Source organism: Grammomys surdaster, unplaced genomic scaffold (genome assembly GCF_004785775.1).
Source record: "Grammomys surdaster isolate TR1022 unplaced genomic scaffold, NIH_TR_1.0 62, whole genome shotgun sequence".
NCBI classification, from domain to species: domain Eukaryota; kingdom Metazoa; phylum Chordata; class Mammalia; order Rodentia; family Muridae; genus Grammomys; species Grammomys surdaster.
Window position 1 is genome coordinate 22,376,511 of NW_021604564.1, and position 6,019 is coordinate 22,382,529.

The 6,019-nt window shown below is 44.7% G+C and overlaps 1 pseudogene; it reads right to left on the reverse strand.

Annotated features, from left to right (window-relative positions):
- Positions 1-1,555: 1,555 nt before the first annotated feature.
- Positions 1,556-4,035, reverse strand: LOC114616790 (annotated as a pseudogene).
- Between the last annotated feature and the right edge of the window lie 1,984 nt (positions 4,036-6,019).

Consider the following 6,019-nt stretch of genomic DNA (forward strand, 5'->3'; position numbering starts at 1 on the left):
TGTTTCAAGGAACATGCTTAGGGAAGGCTTGCAACTATACAGCCATGAATGCCTCACAGCTTATCCACTAACCTCTTGTGTTTCTGTATTTTGGCATCACCTATTAAAGGCAATTTAAAATAAGCACATCCTTTGAGTTTAAGAAGCTATTAAACAAGAATTGAAAGTTTTTTTCCTTTCCTTTTTAAGAAAGGGTTTCATGTAGCCCAGGTGTGTTAGTTAGGGTTTTACTGCTATGAACAGACACCATGACCAAGACAAGTCTTATAAAGGACATTTAACTGGGGCTGGCTTAGAGGTTCAGTGCATTATTAAGTCGGAACACGGCAGCATCCAGGCAGGCATGTTGCAGGAGGAGCTGAGAGTTCTACATCTTCATCTGAAAGCTGCTAGCAGAATACTGACTTCCAGGAAGCTAGGACAAAGCCTACGTCCATAGAGACACACTTAATCCAATAGGACAAACCTACTCCAACAGGGCCATACTCTCTAATAGTGCCACTCCCTGGGCCAAGTATATACAAACTATCACACCAAGCTAGCCTCAAAGTAGCTAATAGTGGAAGATGATATTGGATTTGTGATCTTCCCAGATTTGTGATCTTCCTGCCTCTACCTCCCAAGGCTGAGATGATTGATTACTGGTGTGTTCTACCATGCCTGGCTTACATGCTGGGGATGGAAGCCAGGGCCTATGCAGTCTTGACCAGCACTCCAACCAGTGAGTCTCACCTAAGCCCTTGCACTTCTTTTCTTCTTCCTGTATCCCTTAACTCTTTGCTTCTCTGGGTACTGTTTCTCAGGCTACATTTGAGTGTCTAGGATAGTTTGCAAGCAACCACCGAATGAGCAAAACACAGTTAGTATAAACTTCTTGGGAAATATTTGATGTTTCCCTTCTTGGATCTTACCTTAAACTAGGCCAGCTCTCTGAATTTTTAACAAGCCTCTGAGATCATTTTTTGGGTGGCCACTATTTAGTTGCCGGTGTGAAGCATGAAAGAGCCTGCCACAGGGCTGAGGATGTCAAGCAACCTGTGTAAATCTTTCTTCTCTTCAAGGAATTCCCTTTGCCCTTGGAAGAAACCAGATTTGGTCAGTTTGCTGGAGGCGATTGTGATGGGAAAGAGATACTGGAAATGTTGACACTTGGCAAATGCTTGCAGTTTTGAATCCATATCTCTATAATAATTGGAATCACCTTGTTCTTAGGGTTGATTTTTACGCTTGGCGCCAGAGGAGAACTTACACAGAATATTATATGGCTATCCATGGGCCTAGTTGACAGAGGTAGCTATAGAGACTGTGCACACTGTCTTTATTTCCTTTCCATTTTTTTTTGTGGGGGTGTGCGGTGAACTTTATTGATGGTATTTAAGAGAGTATGGAGGGCTGAGGGCTCCCTAGGCCCCTCCTGTTATTATGGGGGTCTGAGATGGAAATTGTGGGGGAGATGCTCAGTGTTGGGGGCCAAGTTGGGACAGGGACTCCTCAGCAGCCGAGGGCCTGTCTCTTGCCTTCAGTGTCCTTGCTGGGGTGGGTGGTCCAGGGTTTCTTACTCCTTGGAGGCCATTTAGGCCATGAGGTCTACTACTCTGTTGCTGTAGCTATATTCATTGTCGTACCAGGAAATGCGCTTTACAAAGTTGTCATTGAGAGCAATACCAGACCCAGCAGCAAAGGTGAAGGAGTGGGAGTTGCTGTTGAAGTTGCAGGAGACAACTTGATCCTTAGTATAGCCCAGGATGCCCTTCAGTGGGCCCTCAGATGCCTGTTTCACCACCTTCTTGATGTCATCATACTTGTCAGGTTTCTCCAGGCAGCATGTCAGATCCACAACGGACACATTAGGGGTAGGAATATGGAAGGCCATGCCAGTGAGCTTCCTGTTCAGCTCTGGGATGACCTTGCCCACAGCCTTGGCAGCACCAGTGGATGCAAGGATGATATTCTGGGCATCTTCACAGCCATCATGCCACAGCTTTCCAGAGAGGCCATCCAGTCTTCTGAGTGGCAGTGATGACACGGGACGTGGTCATGAGCCCGTCCGCTGTGCCAAAGTTGTCATGGATGATCTTGGCCAGGGGAGCTAAGTAGTTGGTAGTGCAGGCTGCATTGCTGACAATCTTGAATGAGTTGTCATATCTCTCGTGGTTCACACCCATCACAAACATAGGGGCATCAGCAGAATGGGAGGAGATGATGACCCTTTAGGACCCACCCTTCAAATGGGCCCCAGCCTTCTCCATGTTGGTGAAGACGCCAGCAGACTCCATGACATATTCAGCACCAGCATCACCCCATTTGATGTTAACAGGATCTCACTCCTGGAAGATGGTGATGGGCTTCCCATTGATGACAAGCTTCCCATACTCAGCCTTTACTGTGCTGTTGAATTTGCTATGGGTGGAGTCGTACTGGAACATCTAGACCACGTAATTGAGATCAAAGAAGGGGTTGTTGATGGCAACAATCTCCATGTTGCCAAGTGCAGAGCAGAAGGCAGCCCTGGTAACCAGGTGCCCAATATGGCCAAATCTGTTCATACCGACCTTCACTATTTTGTCTACTGGATGGGGCTGGCACTACACAAGAGGATGCAGCTGTCTCTGGAATAGGGAGAAGCAGAGAGCCTGTCTTTATTTTCATAATCATAGTGTAACACACATTTAAGTTCATTCTGCTTATGTATAACACTCATATTCTCTGAAAAACATATTTCTATTGCTATGTGGGATTCACCTAGCTGTGTTTCCTCTTTTTTGACTTTTACAGAGTAGAGTATACCACACTAAAGGGGTTTCAGAACCTTCAATAGAGTCATCTGGCTTTTGATGAACACTGTCACAGATTCTCCTCTGAGATCCTTGGTGAGTCTTGCTAATGATTCTGTGAGGAAAGAAGGTTACGGTTGGCACAGTGTCTTCATTCTGAGGGAAGAAAAGTGGATATGCTTCTCTGGTATTGATTACAACTAGAGAAAACCCACTGCTTCCAATGTGGTATGTGAGGTGATGTTTCAAGTGTGGTGTGTGAAGTGAGGTACCTGCTTAATTCACTCATCCATTCCCACAGTTTCCATCCAAAGATCTTTTATGGAGGACTGAGCTTGGAGATCCAACTTCATCTTACATTAAAAATAATGCAATAATAATGACCCTCCACATCTTTGCTAAGCTTAAATAAAGTTGTACGGGGTGCCTAGTATCTAAAAACAGTAGTGACCAATAAACAGTGGTTATTATTATATTGCAAAACCAGTATCATTTTAAAAAGTAAGCAGTGGGGTCATGAATTCTCCAAGAGTAACCCTGGAAGGTGCTGGAATGGTTAATGTCTGTCCAGTGGAGTGGGTCACAGTTTTACAAGCTTTCCTGCTTGGTTTGGAGGTCGCAAATGAGTTGTAGGTTGTCTAATCAGGCAAAGCCAAAAGTAACACAGAAACTATGTGGGTCAATAACCTCCTGGGAAAGCGCACAGGAAATGAGTGTGTTTAGCTTCAAAAAGATAAGGGGAGGGTCATTCCCCCTCTCTGCTCTCCATTTCCTCATCTTCAAAGTTGTACTAATGATGACTGTGCTCAGAGGAGAAATCAAAACCAACCCATGAGAGTCGACCACGTTCTAGGCACGAAGGCCCGGTCAGAGAACCAGTCTCTCTGGCTCTCAGTTTCTTTATCTGTAAAATCTGAATAACACTAGGAAATACCTGACAGACTTGTGAGAATTCTTGGCACATGACACACCCTTGGCGGCCAGTGAGGGCTCGCAGCAGTCTGGAATGCATAGGTTAGCTTTCTACGGCTGACATAACAAAGTATGTATCACAAACTGGACTGGGGAGCTTAAACCACAGAAATTCACTGCTCTGTAATTCCAGAGACTTCAAGACTGCAATCAGGGCACTGTGTTCATGCTGAATCCCGTGGACAGGGTTTCCTTTCTCCCCAGCTCCTGCTGACTTGCTGGCAATCTCAGCTTTCCTTACCCTGAAGCTGTGCAGGTCCAAGATCAACCTCCCTGGACCTGTCTTCATTACAGTCACACTGAAGTAAGACTTTGTTTTTAACTAACTCCAGCAGCAGCAGCCCTAACTACAAATATCATCACTTTTTGAGGTTCTGGGTGTTACAGCCTCCAGGTCCCAGATGTGTGAGAGGGTGTCCCTGTCTGCTTGCCTGATTTGCAGAAATACAGATGTCACCATAACCTATAGTGTCACTATAAAAGTACAAATGCTGCTTGTGGTATTCCAAAATTCTTCACACGAAGAGGCGCTTCTAAGAGAAGAGACATCATCCAATACAGACATGATTAAGCGTGGTGGGGTAGGCCTTGGCAGATATAGGCAAGAGGATCGGGGGCTCAAGGGCCAGCCTTGGCAACATAGTAAGTTAGAAACCAGCTTGGTCTGTGTAAGATCCTGTCTTAAGACAAAAATTCTAACCCAAAATAATTCAGACAACTTTTTAAAAACTGGGTGCAATTAAGTTGTGTTCTGCTTTGGAATCAGATTAGAAAATGAGAAAGTTGAATGTAAGAAGTCTTAGTTAGGGTTTTACTGCTGTGAACAGACACTATGACCAAGGCAACTCTATAAGGACAACATTTAATTGTGGGTGGCTTACAGGTTCAGAGGTTCAGTCTATTATCATCAAGGCAGGAACATAGCAGGATCCAGGCAGGCATGGTGCAGGCAGAGCTGAGAGTTCTACATCTTCATCTGAAGGCTGCTAGTGGAAGACTGACTTCCAGGAAGCTAGGATGAGGTTGTTAAGCCCACACCCACAGTGACACACCTACTCCAAGGCTACACATCCTAATAGTGCCACTCCCTGGGTCAAGCATATATAAACCATCACATAAGGTAATGCTGCTCTAGCCAAAGAGCAAGAGTGATGCTAATGTTTCAGACACTAAAGTTCTTTTATTACTGTCTTTAAACGTGTGTATGGATGTGTATGCGCATGTGCACATGCAAATATGTGTGTGTATGTATGTGAGAGGGTCTAACATTGATGTTACCATTTTGCCTCAGCCTGCTGAGCTGTTTACAAGATGGTGATGAGCAAATGGTTGTGATTGTTCTCACAGACATACCCCTCCCTGGAGAAAAAACAACAACCCTATCTTCTTTGCATTTTGCAAATCTGGACCAGGTCACATCAGTAGGCATGAGTCATCATCCTTATTTGGAGACATTCCACGTACTCATTCTTTCTCTACTTTTTCTGTACCTATGCCACGATTCCTTTAGACACCCATCTGTGGGTGCCCAGATTGATGCTGTGTGTTGGCTCTTGGCTGCTCTGACTGCCAAGGGAGCTGAGCAGGAGTGGGTACGATGTTCCCAACCTAACTGCACACATCCTAATGCATGAACAGAGGGGTGCCTACTCCTCGACATGGTGGGTCTATGTCTATTCTTGAGGAAATCCCCATTGCCACCTGTAATGGCTGTGTTAACCTCCCACCCACAGTATTGAAGACTCTTACCTTCTTCCCCGTTCCCCTTCTGCAGTATTCTCTAGGCCATTGAAGAAGGTGCTATATTTCTTCCATATTGGGACAAGCACTTATTCTCAGCAGTCTGGTCATGTAAGAGCAGTCACCACTGCCAACTGCAGAAAGAAGCTTCTCTGATGGAAGTTGGCCATAGTACTAGTCTAATGGGTATAAACATGACTATTTAGAAGGCAGTTTAATAACATTACCACTTAGCAAAAAAAAAAAAAAAAAAAAAACAGTAATACATTTCCTCCCTAAGGCTATGCCTTTCCCAAGCACAGGCTCTTGGTTTACAAAACCAAGCATCAGCTCCCTGCCATGGAGCAGGTCTCAAATACAATCATAAAACAGTTGGTTACTCCTACAACAATAATGCCACTGAAGGGCATTACAACAGCATGTCAGTAGCACAGCTCAAGTTAGAACTTTGATTGGATGTCTAGCACCCAGTTTACTGATTTTTAAATGAATGGATTGTAAGAACTCTGTACTTGTTTATCTGCTTGCCTTTA